Genomic DNA, 19,292 nt, shown 5'->3' on the forward strand with positions numbered 1-19,292 from the left:
TTAGGGCCATTTATGTATGTTATCATATCATTTGCAAATAATGATACTTTGACTTCTTCCGTTCCAATTTATAACCCCCTTGATCTCCTTCAGTTGTCTTGCTGCTCTGGTTATGACTTCAATCTTGAATATTGAATAGATATATAGAGAGAGTGGAAAGCCTTGTCTTGGGGCCGATTTTAGCAGAATTTCCTTAAGTTTCTCTCTTCTTATGTTGATGTTGGCTGTGAATTTCCAGTACAATGGCATTATTATGTTGAGGTATGTCCCTTACACCCTCATATTCCCAGGACTTTTATTATGAAGGAGTGTTGGGTTTTGTCAAAGCCTTTTTCTAGCATCTCATGAGATGATGATGAGGGTTGTTTTTTCATTTTGTCTATATGGTGGTTACATTTATCAACTGATGTATGTTGAACCCTTCCTGCATGTCTGGGAATGAAGCCTTGACGCCTACTTGGTCATGGTGAGTGATCTTTTTGATTTGTTCTTGGATTCAATTTGCAAGTATTTTATGGAGAATTTTTTGATCTTTATTCATAGGGAAAATTGATCTGTAATTCTCTCTCTCTCTCTCTCTCTCTCTCTCTCTCTCTCTCTCTCTCTGGATCTCGTATGTGGTTTTGGCATCAAATTAACTGTGGCCTCAAAATGAATTGGACAGTGTTTTGTTATTTCTATTTTATAGGATAATTTGAGGAGTGTTCTCATTATTCTATGAAAGTCTGGTAGAATTCTACATTAAAACTATCTGGTACTGAGCTTCTATTTTTTTGGTTGGGAGACTTTTAATGACTGTCTCTATTTTACTAGCAGTTATAAGCATGTTTGAATTGTTTAAGCTTGATTTAACTTTGGTAAATGATATGTATCAAAAAAATTATTTCTTTATAGATTTTCCAATTTTGTCGAGTACAAGTTTTGAAAATATGTTCATATGATTTTCTGGATTTCATCAGTGTCTGTTTTTATGTCTCCCTTTTTATTTCTATTTTGTTACTTTGAATGTTTTCTCTCTATCTTTTAGTTAATTTGAAAAGAGTTTGCCAGTCTCAAGGAACCAACTCTTTGTTTCATTGATTCTTTGTACTGTTTGGTTTGTTGGTTTCTATTTTATTGATTTTATTGATTTCATCCTTTAGTTTGATTATTTCTTAACCATGAACTCCTTTGGGGTGTGATTTCTTCTTTTTGTTATAGAGATTTCAGCTGTGCTGTTACTGGTATAAGATCTCTATTTTTAAAATGTAGGCACTTAGTTCTATGAAGTTGTCTCTTAGAAGCATCTTCATTATGTCCCAAGATGGGATGTGTTGTTTATTCATTTTCATTCCATTCTAGAAGATATTTAATTTCTTTCTTGACCAATTTTTCATTCAGTCGTGATTCATTCAGTTTCCATGAGTTTGGAAACTTTCTGCTGTTTCTGTTTTTGTTGATATCCAGTTTTAATCTGTGATGGTCAGAAAGGTTGCAGATTTTATTTCAGTTTTTTTTGTATCTGTTGAGTCTGAGTCTAAGGACAAATTTGGAGAAGGTTTCATGAGATGCTGAGAGGAAGATGCATTCTTTTGTGTCTGGGTGAAATGTTTTACCATTATCTGTTTGGTCCATATGGTTTATAGCATCAGCTAGCTGGGGTACCTCCTTAGGAAATTTAAACATGGAACTTTATAGAAAGGAAACAATAGTAACTGTAATTTTAGAGTAGGATCTACTATAGGTTTTCTTTTCTCTCTGCCAATTTCCTTCATAACCCAAACGGGACTTAAAAGTTTTCAAAATTGGCTTTGATAAAAGAACTACAAGTTTAAAATTATTTACATGAGAGTCAGAAGACAACTTTCAGGAATCTGTGGTCCTCTTCACAATGTGGGATCTGGGAATTTAGCTCTGGCATCTGGTTTGAAGGCCAGTGCCCTTAAAACATCTCATCATCTCAGGAGCCAAGAGTCCACAGATTTTGCCTGGGCGATGGTGAGGAAGAGCAGCAGTGATCAGCTGAGTGGAAGAATGAAAGACCTGAGAAGAACAGAACATGTGTTCTACTGAGCTCCTTGGGATAACTGAAAATAACACAAATCTCTTTCATCACTAATTAATTTAGTCAACACCTAAGAGTCTGTTCTGAGGTGGACTCATTCTAGGTCCTGTGGATGGGAAGTTCCTGTCCAGACTTCTAGTCATTTACTCTAAATTTGTTCTTTTTGTCTTGATAAAAATTACAAAACAAAAACAAAAACAAAAAAACAAAACAAAACAAAACAAACAAAAAAACCCCCTCAAAACAAAGAGATCAGGATCTTTGTACAGGATTGATTCTACTAACTGGCCCAGTCATATACCCTAGCATTTTCTTGTAGATTCATTTAAATTCCTACCTACTTCTTTCTCAATACCAGTCCTAGGTGCTAGAAATACTAGGATGGCAGCAGGATCATTGCCTTTAGAGTATTCTATCAATCTTATTCATTCCATGCCTCTATGAGACACAAATTACTATATTCTTTGATTAAATGATTGGCTTATCAGACCCGCAAGACCAATGAGTCCATGCAGCGTCTCATGTTCAGAGTGTGGCATGGCCAGAATAGAAACCAAGACCTTAAGTTGCTTATACTATTCTATTTTTTTCCTCATGCCCAAGAGTCTTAAACAGGGATTATCAGTCTTCTTATGATTGTATATATTTCTGTTATAAAGAAAAGGAGCAATAGCTTTTCTTTATTTCAGTAACTAGAAATCTGAGACATCGCGCTGCTCAAAGATAATGTGGCTTCTTACCCACAGTGACACCATTAGAAATTTTTGTAGGATGACATGGGAAGCCATAGCTTGCTGGACAAAATTGGAGATGATAACCTCAACACTTTTTTCTTGTCTTCTAAAGAAATACTGGATATAAAGAATACGACATTAGAAACCAGTGTCTGACTCGATACACTGTACATGGGTACCAGCCACAGACTACACATGGAGGGGAATAAAGCTAAACACAATGGCGTAAGAGGAGCCGAGTCAGAAACCTAGTGATGTCTAAAGTGTGCCAGAAGGCCCATGACACTGCTGTGCCAGGGTAGAGCTGACCATTTATCAGAAAGCAGCAAATAGAGGTCAGAACTCATCTGTGCTTCCTGGATTATATACAACTCTACAGTGTTTTGATTTCAAGTTTCAAAAAGAAAAATAAAGAGTGCCCTCATGGCATTTCATTATAAATATTAGAACAAACTCCCTGTATTTTATAGGATCAGATTAAGTTATAATAAATACTCTCTGCAGAAAACTTAGTTACCTGTGTATATGTGTATATGGTTTGCCAAGATTGCTGTGATTGATGCTTCAGATTCTAGCTCCATTAGTTAGTAGTCCTTACTCTGACTTCCTGAAAACAGCTAAAATTCTTTTTGATTTTTTTCAGAGTACATTTACCTGACCATACATTTAGAAATGACAAAACACCAAATGTTCTGCAGGAAAACAATGTTGGGGTTCAGACTGATCACAAAACAATTAGCGACATTGACTCCATTCATCCTGAATTAATCAGGAGTCTCGGGGACCAGGAGAAGAAGGGTGGGCAGAATGGGAGATGCATATATCCTTTTCCTAGGTGGTGTGAATGAATGAAATGAGCATAGGGACTGGGTAGAGTAATTCACCCACGCTATGATTTCCTTACCAGAGAAGTGCAATCATGTGCCATGGCTGACTCCCCGGACTCAATTAAGCAGATAGCCACAAGCTTTGCCTTGCTCCTCTTGTGTATGGGAGACAATCATCTGAAGGATAAGGAAAAGCTGGAGTGCTTATTATAACATAGTTTAAAAAGAGCTTAAAGAATAACAAACCCCAGAAATGGATGCTATGGAAGATGCGAGTAGAGATGTTTCCATACAATCCCACTACAGAAATGCGCCCACTGTTCCCAAAGAAGTAACTGCTTATTTAGTTTGATTTAAATAGGGATTAGGTACTGAGCAGATGGAACCCATTTGAGACTGGCAGGCGTGCCTGTTCCTCTAAGGAAATGGATCTAGTGAGGGGAGGCTTGGAAAAGGGAACCATGTCCAGACCAAGCAAACATTCCCCCCACCCCCCATCCTTGACTCTTTCTCTAATAGCATTTGATATTAGAACCTGGAACTGGCTTGCAAAACATCAGAATCAATAATGTGTTTCTATCTGGTCTAGTAGCACAGTAAGAAGCCTGGAAAAAAATAGTAGCAAAGTAAGAAGCCTGACAAAAAAACATAAACGAAAAGAATATCAGTGTTAAGTACAGCCTCACTGTAGGTTAGAAAGGCACCTAAACAAAGTCTGCTTCTTTTCATGAGAATTCAATCTGGGGGTGATGAAGCTTATTTACTTCCCTTCTTTACAAAACCATTGCTGAAATAATTTGGGGAAGAAAAAAAGCAAGTTCAATAACCCTCCACTATCTAATACAATGCTAGGCAGATAGTAAAGCAATCTCATATTCCTTGGTCATATACTTAGATAAGACTTGTCCATGGGAATAGTCTTTCTCTAGCCCTCCACTGTCCAGTCCAGTAGCTGATGACAGGTGACAACTGAGCACCTGAAATGCATGTGGACTTTTTTGTTGTTGCAATTGAACAAAGATTAATAAGGAAGAACGTTCTACGGTGAGGGGGAAACATTAGTAAGCCTAAGTTCAGACTCGTATGAGATAAATGTAAGGGTACTATTTCTCAACCGTAAGAGTATGACCGGTAGGGAACCAGTAAACAGGTGGGGAATAAACACTGAATAATGTCCAGCTCCAAGACTCGACAGCTGTTTTTGATCACAGTCTAAATCCATTTTCATTACAGTAAGAAAATACCATCAACAGGATGGCAAGTCAGGCGCAGATATGTTTCCAGGGTGTTAAATTTCTCTTCCCTTATGAAATCACAGTGACAGGACATGCAGATTTTGAATGTCCTTACTTGACAGAACTGGAGATTGATAACACGGCACTGTAGCAGTGACTTTTCTCTTTGCCGGGATAACGCCGGGCAAAAGCAGTTTCAGGAAGGCCAAGCTGACGGGAACTCCCAGGTGGAGATTACAGCCTATCATGGCAGCAGAAGCTTGAGGCAGCTGCTCACACGGTGGCCACAGGCCAGAAGCAGAGAAAGCTGGGTTCCAGGGTGCGTGGCTCACTTTCTCATTTTTATGCAGTCCAGGATCCAGGAGCCCCCATTGAGAGTGGCTCATTCTGCCTCAATGAACACAATCTAGAATTGCCTCATAGACCCATCCAGAGGTTCGTTTAGTAGGTGATTGTAGATTTTGTAAAGCTGATCTTCTATAGTAATCATCACAATCTCATACCTATTTAAGTTACTACTGGGTGATGAAGCAAAGAATCTGTGGACAATCACTTTTTATACTTTTTAGCATACAAAGGAGGACACTGAATCCTGGGGATGAAGAATGACTTTCCTAGACTTACCTTGTTCCTTGAACAACAATGAAAGTTAACCTAGAGAGAAGTAATCTTGCCTACTTCCCTGTCTATAGTGTATCAATTATTTCCCCGGAAGTTTAACAAGTCAACCTAAAGCATATAGAACACCAATAAAGGCATAACAAGCCAACCTAGAGCACACAGAACACTCACATAGACATAACAAGTCAACCTAGAGCATACAGAGCACTCACACAGGCATAACAAGCCAACCGAGGCATATAGAATGCCCACACTGGAATAACCCAGCATTTTCAAGCTTATTTTTTCATTGTTACACAGAACAGCACAAGTGTTGGGTGTGGAACTACTTTTTCAAAGGATGTAAGAACTCTACAAGTTGGCTTTGCAGAGATTTCAATAACACATACTTCATGGAGGTAAAATCACCTTTCTGAATGCTGTCAAAAGCACCTACATGCTGATTTTAGATTCTATGTTAAGGACAGGCCAATTGTGCAGTATTGGCCCCTCTGTTAGGGATGTCACCTTGTGCTGCTCTGGAGTCTATTATGCTTTATTATGATTACTATATTTTTAAAAAATGAAAAAATTTTTCATAGCTTCTAAATTGGTTTCAGAGGTGTGAGCAGGCTTGGTTGAGTTTACCAAAATACCAGCTGAACATGAATGATGGGCTTTGACTAAATTTGGTTGTTTCCCAAAACCAACTATTGGGAGGAACTGAATGTTTGAAAAACTCAGTGCTTGTTTCTCATGCATTTTCTGGTTGTTACTGTGTCCTAACAGAATTCCATTACTGAAAAATATGTTTCTGGACCTTCTTTTAGATTGCACTGTGTGCCTTCGGAATGTAACTTCACTAGCAATTTTCTTCTGTTTGGGAACAGTTCCTTCCTCTTTACTGGAATGTAATTTTGCTACACATAAACACAAAGGGTAGGGAAACCACATCTCCTGCACTGTGCTCTGCAGCTCTCTCTCTCTCTCTGTGTGTGTGTGTATATATGTGTGTGTTGGTTGTCACTTCTGTATTCATCAGTATATTTTTTTCATTATAGTAGGTTCTACCGAGCAGTATGTACTATAAAATGGACTTTCTAAAATTTTGTTCCACATGTAATAATCACTTTTTTAAATAGTTTCTTTATTCACAGTAAAAATAAGTATAAGGTACAGAAAAACTTTACACATCTATTCTCATATATGCGTAGACTCCTCATTGTCAATGTCTTCCCTTGAAGTGCCACATTTGCTTGCTGATGATGCTACACTGATATTTTATTATTATGCAGGCTCCATAGTTTACCTGAGTGTTTCCCCTTGCCACTGTACATTCCATGGATTTGGACAGACCTACAGTGACGAGCAGCCTCTCAGGATTGCATCCTGCATACTCTGTCTTCACCACCAGACCCCATGACCACCGATCTCTTTTATTGTATCCAAAAATTTAGACTATCCAGGGCCACACAGCTGGAATCAAATAGTATGTAGCCTTTTCTGTTTGGCTTCGTTCCACTTCCTAATTGTATTCAGAAGTCCTCTGTGCCTTTTCATTGCTTCCTAGCTCATTTTTCTTTACTGATAGTATTCAAGTTGTACTACAGCTTCTTGTTAAGTAAGTAATCAAGTGGCTTTGGGCTGGGGACAATAGCGCACGGTTTTGGATGCAATGAATAGGGAACATTGTTACTGGATTGTATGGCTCGAGTATGTTTAGTATTATAAGAAATCACAAGGCTATCTTCCAAGGTGTTTTGCCATTTCTTCATCGTTTTCCTACATAGAATCACTGACTCAGGGCTGTGGGAGACAGAGAAACTTTATTTTCATTTGGAACTACTTATTTTGAGAGAGGGAAATGTGAAATATGAAATTCAATTGCATTTCAAGCTAAGAAGGGGGAAATCAATTTTAAAAGACAAAATGAGGACCTGAGTTCACACTGCAGCTAAGATGAACAGGGTTAAGAAGTAAGACTCTCAGAGTTGAAGATTGGCACTACATTAAAGCCTCTGAGGAGACCAGGGGAGGTCCAGATAGTTTGGAAGGTGCCAGGAAGAGGAGACAAGGAAGAAAATGAGCTATATAAATGAAGTACCATTGAGCACCAGTCCTATTTAGGGTAGACCTTGCTTGTGAGCTTCTGGGTAAATACTATCTATTTTTCCTACCCCTTGAAATTCAAAAATTCATAGACCAAACTCTCCAAGGACTGACTAGACATCCTGGTGAATGTCAATCTCGGGCTTTCTTTGATGTGAGCCAGGGAAATGTAATCTCCCAGAACACTTGCTGCAAACACAATGAAATCAGGGGGATGCCTTGATCTCCTTTACAATTAAGGTCTTCAGATAGACCTTAAGAGTACAATGGAAATGTGGATACAGAAATATCTCATAGATTTCAGATACTCCTTAGAGAATACAAGACCATAATACAATGACTAGATTCCACTGGACCATTAGCAGAGTCTTGTGGCCTGTAAAGTATGTTATTTTGCCATGTCTTGTTTCAATTTTCATAATCTCTCTAGAATCCCAGTGTGGATAAAATGTAAATGGCTTCCAGAATAGCTGCAAACACACTCAATATCTAGAATTAGCTGACTGCAGGAAACTTTCTCTAGCTATAGCTGTGGAACTATTGGGTACCTTGCTTTATGACTGCAAGTGATCCATTTAGGACACTGGGCACCCACTTTAGGTACTGGGACTCCAAAGTTCAAATTATAAACAAAGGAACAGAAAATATTTGAAAGCAAGGCAGAGAAAAAAATGGGAGTAAACAGAACAGGGAAAAGGAGGGAGGGAGAGAAAGAAGAAAAAAACAGAGAATGGAAGAATTAAAAGGGAAAGAAAAGAAGAAAAGGAGGGAAGAAGGGAGAGAGAATGGGGAGAAGGAAAAAGGGAGTTATACATGGCCAGAAGATAGGGAATATTTCCAGACATTATTTTGAGGACTGTTCAATAAAACCATCTGTGGCAATTACTCTTGTATGTCCACTTGACTATGCAAAGGGATGCTTCGGTAACCAGTAAAATTAAAATTATTTCTGCAAGTATATGTCTGAGCTTGCTAGGAGAAATTAGCATCTCAGTCAGTAGAAAAAGGACCTATTGATTACCCAGTAAGAAAAGGATTACTACTGATTACTTTTTTTTGTCTTGTCAATGATGACCTCAATTGTGAAATCGCCTCCATTGGGTTGGACTGCAGTCATGTCTGGGGTGGGGATATTTTCTTGATTAGGGGTTGATATGAAGGAATCAAGCTACCTGGGAGCCATGCAACCTCTTCTCACTTGATTCTGACTTGTATAAGACAGCAGGATGAACAAGCCACGGGGAGCAGGCCAGCAAGCAGCATTCCCCCATCCTCTCTGCTTCAGTGCCTACCTCCAGGTGCCTACCTTGACCTCCTACCTTGGCTTTCTCTGATGGTTTCTCTGGAGTGGAATCTGTAAGCCAAATAAATGTTCTCTTCCCCCAGTTCCTTTGGTCACGGTGTTTTACCACAGCACTAGGAAGTGGCTAAGGCAACTTGCACAGATGGGGTGGCTCCCTCTAATCCACAGACATGTAGTCAAATTCATTCTTCTGTTTCTCTCTGTCATTCTTTCGTTGAACTGGAATATCTATCCTGTCTTGTCTTTGGACATCGACGACAGTCCTGGCTTGTGATCATCACATCTTTACGTCTATTGACAACCCCTCTTGGTCTTTCAGGCCTTTCTGTTCTGACAGAAATGCACCCCCAGCTCTCCTGGGTCTCCAGCTTGCAGGTGGCAAGAGCATGGGGCTTCTCAACCTCCAGAATCTCATAACCCAATTCCTATAACAAATCTCCTCTTATATATACACCTCTTTCTGTTCTTCTGGTGTGCTTTTCCAGAAAACCTTGACTAATATACTGTGTCACTAAACCCCCCTACCCCATTTATACATTTGCACAGAGCTATGTGTCCAACAAAACATTCATGCTCTTTCATGGCACATGTTTAAGGATACAAAGGCTTCTCAGTTCAATTGCAAGATGCACCCTGGAGCATGGCCCCAGCATAATCTCTTTATAAAGTCAGTAGTGAGTTAGGTTAGAGTAGGTAAAAGAAAAGTGTGATTAAAGTTGCCAGTTAAAATCAAAATTATAGCATAAAAACAACATAATTTAGCAGCACTTTGAAATAGTTCACGCCTACAATTTTTCTTCACTCATTCCCAGTCGGCCTCAAAATATATTTGGAGAACTTTGGACAGATTTTCTACATTTTCTACCAACTCTTGCCTTTGCAGACAGTAATGAAGAAGCCCATTTGGCCTTCCTTTGGCTGCTTTTACATTGGTTGTCTTACCTTCTCGTTCCATCCAGGAAATCAGAAAGATATAGCCTGTGCTCTACTGTCCGATTTTGTCTTAGCCAGAAGTTGGAAACCAGTTTAGTTTCATTTTTTTCCCTAGGGGGGAATGAGAGAGTACTCAACCATTCCTTCTTGTGAAATGATTTTCTCAATTTCAGTTTAAAAAAAAAAAAAAACAAAACCCAGGAAACAAAACCATAGTAGGACACAGATACAGAAAGGCCAGATGTAAGAGGCACAGAAACGAAGCACACCGGAACATGGGACAAATAATGAAAACTAAACCCAGGAAAGAAGGTGCTCCCACTGTAAGGGGAGCCTAGCTTGAGCACATCTGGAATCTGATGTCATAGAAATGGCCCAGGGCCCAAGCCGTTTTTTTTAAATGGCCTCCATTGGACTCCACCTTCTGCTCCACAGGGTGGCATACATTTATAGACAGAGACATGGGTCCTACTGCCATGCTTTTCTATGTAGCTTTCTTGTGACAATTCTACCTGTTCTGAGAGAAGCAGCTTTACTTTGTAGAAGGGCAACGAAATTCCACTCTCCATCCTCTTGGCAGTGAAAAGGCAGCTCCATCACCTTGGCGCACATTGGTATCCGCTGTAGAAACTCAGTGCGCCTTGGCCACATGTCTCTCTTATATCACGTCTTCAGATGATTTGCTCTGGAATTGGAAACCGTGGGAGAAAGCTTCAACAGTGGATTACTGACACTACTGTCCCTTGTTGATTCTTGTAGCAAAGAATCTTGGATTAGACTTTCTGATGTCTGCCTTTGTGAATCCAGCATTTCATCCAGGCTGAATTACTAGAGATGAGAGACTGAGCATCAATACTGTTCATAAGATTGATTTCCTACTGGTGACTCACAGCTACCAATGCCCATCACTACTGGAAACACAATGCATCAAAGACCAACATCCCTTCCTTAGAATCTCCCCCTCATCAGCACCAACCTTGGGTAACAGGGAGGGAGCTCTTGAACTTATAAAAAATAACTGGTGGTTATTCAGTAGCTTGGATGAAAATACTAACGCTAAATTTGAGCAGTCTTAGTTACTGCTTGGTTCCTATGTAGAGACACCAAGGCAACTCATAAAAGAATGCATTTAGTTAGGAGCTTGCTTACAGTTTAGGGGGGGTTAGTTCATAATCATGATGGCAGGAGAGGTGTGGTGCTGGAGCAGTAGCTAAGAGCTTTACATCCTGATCTTCAGGTAGAGAGAGAGAGTGGCTGGGCCAGGCATGAGCTTTTGCCACCTCCTCCTTCAATGAGGTCACAACACCTCCCAATGCTTTCTTAAACAGTTTCACTAATTGGGATTAAGCTTTCACACATATAAGCCTGCATGGGCAATTTCATTCAAACTACCACAAGTACTGAAGTAATGTTTTTAGATTCATCTCTTCTGTGCCAGCAGCTCCAGGTGCTACTGTAGGCACATGCAGGATGCACTGCACTCAACCACTTGCCCACCTAACCACTAGGTAATGTTTGGTGGGCACCCACACTTCAGATCACTAAACCTTCATTGATGAGACGGTCATATGATAAAATTGACAGAATGTTCACAAATCCACCACCCAAGAGTCATGTTCCATAACCTTTGCCAAAAACACCTAGGGGAGAACACAGTAAACCTAGCAAAGTAAAGAACTGAGACTGTTTCAATTATGACATTACATGATGCCTGCTCAGAATCTTTATTTTGCTCTGAGTTGTAGTTTTCTTAAATTATGAGTGATAATTATACTAATGACTCAAAGAACTTTAGCAGTAAATTAGATCATATATGTGAAAATCCTTTCTATATTCTATGCTGTAAAATGAAAGGTTTTGTGTTTCTCTTAAAGCCTGAAAGAGTATGTCCTTAAAGAAACTTTTTAAATGTGAAACGCAAGCTACTGGCTTTATGTTCCTTGAACTTGATGACTTTCTAAGCAGGCTTTTTTCTTTCTTTATAGCTACTAATGTTGAGGCCTTGATATATGAAGTGACTATGGGTAGAAACAATGGTTCTGAATAGCTTGGTCTTTCTCCCAGAGAATCAGGCTGCTGATTTGGTCCTCTTTGTAAGAGGCATACATCTTTCAAGGTAATTATTGATGGTGAAACAGAACAGAGTTCAGGGGTGACTTTAGCTCCCCCTTTTGCTCAATGCGGTTGCTAAGCATGATACTCAATCATTAAAAATGCTCAACACTTCAAAATTCCAACAACTTTGCAGGGAGTTGGCTGAATATTTCATGTGTTCTAGACAGGCTATTTTTGAAACAAATTGAAACATCAGGCCATCTAGACAAAGAAAGGTGCTTGAATTTTCTCACTCCTTGCAGCTTGTTATCTAAAAGATCCCATTGCCAAAGCAATTCGGTGTAGCAAAAATTCAAAAGCAAGAATGCTGTTTATGCTTATGCATATTTCTCACTCGAATCATATAAAATAAGTGCAGTGATTCTAGCTTCTCATGTATATTCATGTTTAGCCTAGTATACATTGCCTCTAAAGACAAAGACCTTCATTAAAGTGGAAACTTGGAGTTGTCCAATATTGTGTTGTGTTGAGAAGTACACAGACATTTTATTTATGGAATAAATATAATCAAAGAAATGAACATAGTAACAAATCGTAGAAATGCAGGAGAGAAATTAGAGAAGACCCTAGAAGACAGACAGACGTCCCACGCTCATGGGTTGGAAGTACCAGTGTCCTAGTAAGAGCTGTCTAAAGATTTGGTGCAATTTCCATGAAAAAAAAAATACAAGTTCCATTCTTCACAGGAATAGAAAAAAAATTATTTGGAAACATGAAAAATAGCCAACGCATCCTGAGCAAAATAGTGATGATGGTGAAGGAGATGATGATGGTGATGATGGAAGCATCTCCACACTTGATTTCAGGGTGCACCACAAAGGTTCAGGGACAAAAACAGCATGGGACGGACTAAAATAGACACGTACATAATGAAACAGAACGTATGCAAACAAAAACCTGTGATACTGATTTGTGAATAAAGATGCCATGATCGTTAGAGAAAAGACAGGCTTTGGAACAAATGGTGCTGGGGAAACGGAGTATCTACATGTATATGAGTGGAAACAGATCCTTACCTCTCACCCAGCACGAACGTCAACTCCAAATGGATCAAAGACCTTAATACAAGACCAGAACCTCTGAAACTGGTAGTGATGAAGTTTTCAAGACAGAGGCACAGCAACGACTTTCTGAGTAAAAGTTCGGGAGCTCCGAGGAGGAAGTGAGAACGGAGGGAACCGAAAGCATCTGTGCATGATAGAAAGCAGCTGGTGAGTGAAGACCAAAAGTGTGGAGTGGGAGAAACTTCCTGGCAGCTCTCAGCTGGACAGAAGATTAATATCTAGAATATACAGGCAACTAAGACAAACAAACAAACAAAAGAAAAAAACTGAAGAGGAAACAGGCGATCAACCCCAAAATCGAGTGAAGAAACAAAGCAGGTAATGAGAAAGACTAATGCGATTGTGGGAGAAAAGGAACCCCTTAATTCTCTGCTTGTTGGCATGGTAACTGGTGCAGCCACGACAGAAATAAAAACACTAAAATGTGACCATGTGACCATTTGACTTGGTATATCCCTGAAGGACTCTTTGCTCTACTCCAGTGGTACTTTCAAATTTGTCATTGTTGGCGCTCCGTTCATGGAATCAAAGATATGGAATAAGCTTGAATACCCATAAACAGATGCACAAACAATGAAGATGTGGTACATGCACCGCGGAATCTTACTTAGCTATCAGGAAAGATAAAATCATACATAAATTTTACAGGAAAATGGCTGAAACTGGAAATATTATATCGAGGTAATAAAGGTTCAGAAAAGCAAAACCAACATGTTTTCTCCCCCCTCATATGTGGATCCTAGCTTCTAAATTTTATGTATATTTTCCTGGGATCAGGGGTTCACAAGAAGGGGGAAAGTTGGGGAAGTTAATAGAATGCTTATGATATGAAAGTGGAAACGTGGGTGCGGGGGAGGCAGGCAGAAGGGGAAGAAGAGTCAACAAAAATTGAGTATTTGTGAAGCTGCTGTAGGGAAACCTTGTACTCAGTAAGCTAATTAAAAATATGTTCACTATTTTGGTTTCCTGAGCCAAACTGGTTGTCTTGTTTAGGTTTCACTAATATAGTTAGGTCTATAATTTTATTCACTAGATGAGAGTGGCATCTCCTTCCTGCCTGCTATGATAACTAGTATGTTTCCCTGAGAATCTGAGAACTGAGCTACTGTGGTGCTTAGCAATGTTGAATTCAGCAGTACATTTTGCTTTCTGAGACAGTCTTGCTCGGAATACTTTCTAGTCTCAAAATTGTAACTCTCCTAACTTTCCCTTCCAACTCTTCTTCTGCTCATATATTGGATGTTTTTCTCTCCTGATAGTCAGGAATAAATATGTGAGTAAATTATTAGCCTGAGAAGAGGCTCAATCGATGCTTAGACATGGACACCAATGTAACTTGATATGTGGCCAAACTGCTTCATGGACATGCTCACAATGTTACTTATGGTATACATACTTTCTTGTTTGAAATTTTCCCTTTTAGCCATTTAAAAAATTCATTCATACATTTTTTTCTACGTCTGAATTTTGCAAAGCAGATCATAAGAGCTGGATCCATTATTAAATTTTGAATTATGTACCAATGATCAGCTATGTGCTTCTTTCAAATGCTCACAATGACTGCTAACTGCATTCTAAGAGCCCTGGTGGGTATAACAATTTAATCATCTTTTTTTTCTTCTCATTTTTTTTATTAAAAATTTCCATCTCCTCCCCTCCTCCTCCCGCTTCCCTCCCCTCCCTTCCATCCATACCTCCACTCCCACCCTCTCCAAGCCAAAGAGCCATCAGGGTTCCCTTCACTATGTTAAGTCCAAGGTCCTCCCAACTCCCCATAAGACCAGGAAGGTGAGCAACCAAACTGACATGGCTCACAGTGAGCCCGTCCATGCTGTAAAGTTTATTTTTGAATCTGAATATTTTTTAAATTCAATCTCACAATTATCATTCAAGGCTTTTCTTAAAGAAAATGTAGGTTGATATGAATTTTCAGAATGGCATTATTTTGAACAGCAAGAAAAACATAGCAAAGAAAATAATCTCTAAATAGTATCAAAGGTTCTTTCCATTATGTGCTTTTATTTCTTTCAAAAACAAACAAAACAAAATTCTGCCATATCTTTACCTTCAAATTATAAATTATGAAGTGTAATTCTGATAGATAGTATGGTGGGGGTATTTTTTGTCCTGCTTTTTCTTTGTTTTGTTTTTTGATGGGGGAGATTGCTCTTGTCTCTTGGCTATATTTTCCAGAGATTTGTCAACTGAAAGGGCTATGTTCAGGCTCATTAATATAATTTTGTATAACAGTTTCTACTCCATAAATTGTTTTAATTTGTAGGCTTGATTCAAGATTTTTTTTACTGTATTTCCAACATCTGGAAATGTGTATCTAGTTTGATAATTTTATTCTTTTATTTGTACACATCTGAAATCATAACTCTTCCATCTATATTTTATCTCTTTGGACTTAAAAAAATATGTTCAGTGGGGTCTTGCTAATCTTTAAAAGGTTATGGTATACGGCCACTGAAAGTGATAATGTAGCTATAGGTACTGACTCCAGTGTGTATTTGCATGCTCTGCCAAGTGGGAAACTACCTATGCAAACTCACACAGAATACGTAGAAGGGCTGATCTCTTACCGAGCGTGCAGTCCCATCTTGAAGCATCACATTTTACAGGGCTTTCAAACTTTGTCTTAATATGGCTCTCTGCGTGATAAATCTCTCTAATGTAGTGGCAAATGTTTATAGCTTGTCAAATCAAGGGAAAACATTCTGGTTTGAAAACACAGAGGCGAGGCTAATCACAAAGGCTTACCTTGTTCACAGTGAGACCTGGTTATGACATGCAAAGATGGAGGATAGAAAGGATATAGATAGGGAATGTGTCTAAAACTGGCTCCTGGACCCGCTGAAGAAGTCACCGGAGAAAGAAATAATCAGTGTGTCACAACTAAAAGACGTAGATGTGGGACAAACAATGGAACAAAACAAAAAAAAAAAATTAACACATCTGTGCTGTGGGCGAGGCTTTTGTGCCGTGACATTTGTGAATGTCCCGCGTAAATGTCAAGCGTATCAGGTAGGCTGTTGGGCATGGTTTCAATAAGTGGGGAGCATCTAGTGATTACAGCTTTGTATGTCCGGCACAGGCTGTACTCGTTCAAATGCAGACCGGGGCCAAGGCGAAGGCTGTGGGCTCCCAAACTCACAGGCCAGGAATTCTGCAATTCAAAGCCCAAACTGAGCCTCCTGCTCATTGGCATAAGCGGAGGCACCGTCTGAGAGCCTGTGCATGTGCCAGCATTTACAGGGATTTTTTCAAAAGGCATCTGTAAAGAGGAAAATACCATTTTTTAAGCTGGTTTTGTTGGGCCTTAATTAAAGAGGCCTTTCCCCCCTTTCCTACCACTTGGGCTGTGGGCTTGCCGCCGCTGCTCCTGGCTTGGAGAACTATTTCATTGGTCCACAGGCTAATTAGGAAGGACTCACACTGTTCCTCGGCCTCCTGAAAGGCCAGAACAAAGGCTGCTGCTGGTAGATTGCGCTTGTGCCTCAATTGCAGAGGCTCAGGGGTAAAAGAGAAAGAAAAGCTTTGGAAGAGAAAAAGCCTTTTGATGCTGTGAAGGAAATTAAGAAGTAAAACAGAGGCCCAGGCACTGCTGCACACGGCCCTCCACACAGACTCATTGTGTGCAGGAACAAGGTCAACAAAACCCTGTCTGCTACCCAACACCTCCCAGGAAAGCAGCAGCCACTCATCGGCTGCCTTTCTGGCTCTCCGGTGGCAGAGTGCTTTCCCAATCAGGCCGTCTGGTGCTGCGATAAACACAGATAAATGGGAGCAGCATCGAGCTTTCATCTGCAGGATTAATGCATGATTTCCTTGCTGACTGTTTGCAAATACAGCCCCAAACAGTTGTGTTTTCTTTACTGGGGCCAAACAGAAATAATACCGGGACGACATTTCGAAAAATGCTATATCGGCATCTCACCATTCCACCAGCGTACCACCAAATCTCTACCAGGTTTTAGGATAATTAGACTTTGATAAAGCACTGGGAAGATCTTCTGTAAGTGTGTGTGGGTGGATCCATGCCTTGCACCTGTGTACGGGTCCTCTAGTGGAGATCAGAGAAAGATGCCAGGCATCCTGCTCTATCCTTCCACTTATTCCCTTAATAAAGTCTTCCCGGGAGCGAGGCTGGTAGCTAGAAAGCCTCAGTGATCATCCTGCCTCCACCCCCTACATCACTGAGGTAATAGGCTTCAACAGGGCCTGGTCTTCCTCTTATTGGTCTTCTGGAGATCTGAGCTCCAGCCCTCATGCTTGGGTCCAATTCAATTAGAAACAACTGGGGCAAACGTATCCATTTGCTTTCCTCAGGGCTAGAGAGAGGCTTCCAATGACATTCCTTTTTATTGACTCAGCTTTGGAGTCTAGATGTCATTTCTCAGAATTCTACTTCCAAAGAGTAGCAGGCATTCTTTATTGGGTCCATGTACATCAGCTGCCCTGCTGCGGACACCCCACGCCTCATCGCCTTCACCTCTAAACATCTATAACGTAAGCACTATTATCAGCAGCTTAAAAATGGGGAGAACGAAGGCTCTGAGAGACAAAGCCTAAGAATGGGCTGCAACTGCTATGGGCGACGAGTTTGAAATCTGGGCTCTCTGAGTTACAGCACTCGGGTAGATGTTAAGTTTTAATATGGAAATATTAGTGCAGGATTACAGAATGGGAGTTGTTTTAGAAACCACATCCCTGGCATGCTTCAGTTGGCAGGTAGAAGATATATCCTAGAGAAGTCAGTTGATGGGTTTTGTGCTCACACACCTGACTGCTCAATTGCTGTCTCTTTTTTTTTAGGAGACTTTAGTAGGAGGGTCTGAAATGATGGCACGGTTCTAATCACAACTCTGACGGTGTATCTTCATTGTCAACTTGATTTGATTTACAGTCATTAGGAGGGGAGTAATATGTGTGTGTGTGTGTGTGTGTGTGTGTGTGTGTGTGTGTTTGTATATGTGCTTGTGTATGTGTGTGGATGTATTTGTGTGTACACGCGTGGTCCCATCCAAGTGTGAGTGTGTATGTCTGTAGGTATTTCCAGAGAAGATTCATGGAACTGAGGTTAGGAGATTCACCTTGGAAGCTGTACCATCTCACGGGCAGAACAGACCAAAGGAAAAATAAAAGCGATCTTAATGCCTGCCTTGTCCTTTCTCCTCCTCCTCCTTCCTGGTCAGCCATGAAGTGAGCAGCTTCCCACAGGTCCCACGGCTGTGATGCTCTGCCCAGGTATCTTGGTCCAATCGACCCTGGATTGAGCCTTCTAAAACTCTGAGATCAAGTCAACCATAGACCTCTGAGCTGTTTCTCTCAGGGGTTTGGCTCTTCTGTGATGCAGACGTAGCTAAAACACCTGTCGTTCCCCACCTTTATAAGTGGAAGCCAGCTGAGGCACAGACAGTGGGGCCCACACCCAGCTTGTGAATCAGCCATGGGTAGTGGAGTTGGAACACTGGCCTGCCCAGCAGCTTTCCGGTTGGTACTGTGTTTCCTGCTCTGGAGGCAGACTCCACAAACCAGTCTCAGAGTACCACATGCTCCTAGTGTGACCGAAGGAAGTGGAGAACCAAGCAGAGGAACCGGTGAAGAGAAGCATAGTAGCGCTAGACAGAATCATCATCTATTCAATTCAAATGTTCTCCAGCGGGGCCCTATCGGATAGTCCCTCCTCGTCCACATGACGGGCATCGTCACAATGTTAACTCTATTAAAAATCTAGTTCTTTCCAACAATGTGATTTCTAGAGCAAACATTTCTTAGAGGTTATTTCTGGACCCATCTCCCCCTTTGAATGATAACTATGAGGGCTAGAAGTTTCCCCATGTGGGCGGAGCCTCCAGTCACAGCTCCTACACAGCATTTTCAACACAAGAGATGTGGATCACAGCTGCTCATTTTGTCCTTTGAAGAATGTGTAGATGAGTCAGCTTCAAAAGTCAATTTACCAAAATGATTAGGATTTGGCAAATACATTTCTTTCCTCGGGAAAATTTAAACATCAGACATTTTTCTTATCCCCTTCTGCGAAATAATATTCATTTATCCAGGTTACGACCTCTGGCTGCCATATCTTTAAAATAACCCGACTCTAACCTTGCTATGCTGCGAATAAGCGAACCATCTCGGAGGAAGAAGCAAATGATCCCTGTTTTGCACCAATGGCCAGGCAACCAGGCCACACTTCTATCTGCTGATCACCAGCCGAATGTGAAAGTCATTCAAGGCTGTCAGCAAGTTGAACAGGTGGCCTCGTTGCAGTTAGTGCCAATGATAATTTTTATCACTTGCTATTTTGGGAATCTGTTGG

Source organism: Arvicola amphibius, chromosome 7 (genome assembly GCF_903992535.2).
Source record: "Arvicola amphibius chromosome 7, mArvAmp1.2, whole genome shotgun sequence".
Classification (NCBI taxonomy): domain Eukaryota; kingdom Metazoa; phylum Chordata; class Mammalia; order Rodentia; family Cricetidae; genus Arvicola; species Arvicola amphibius.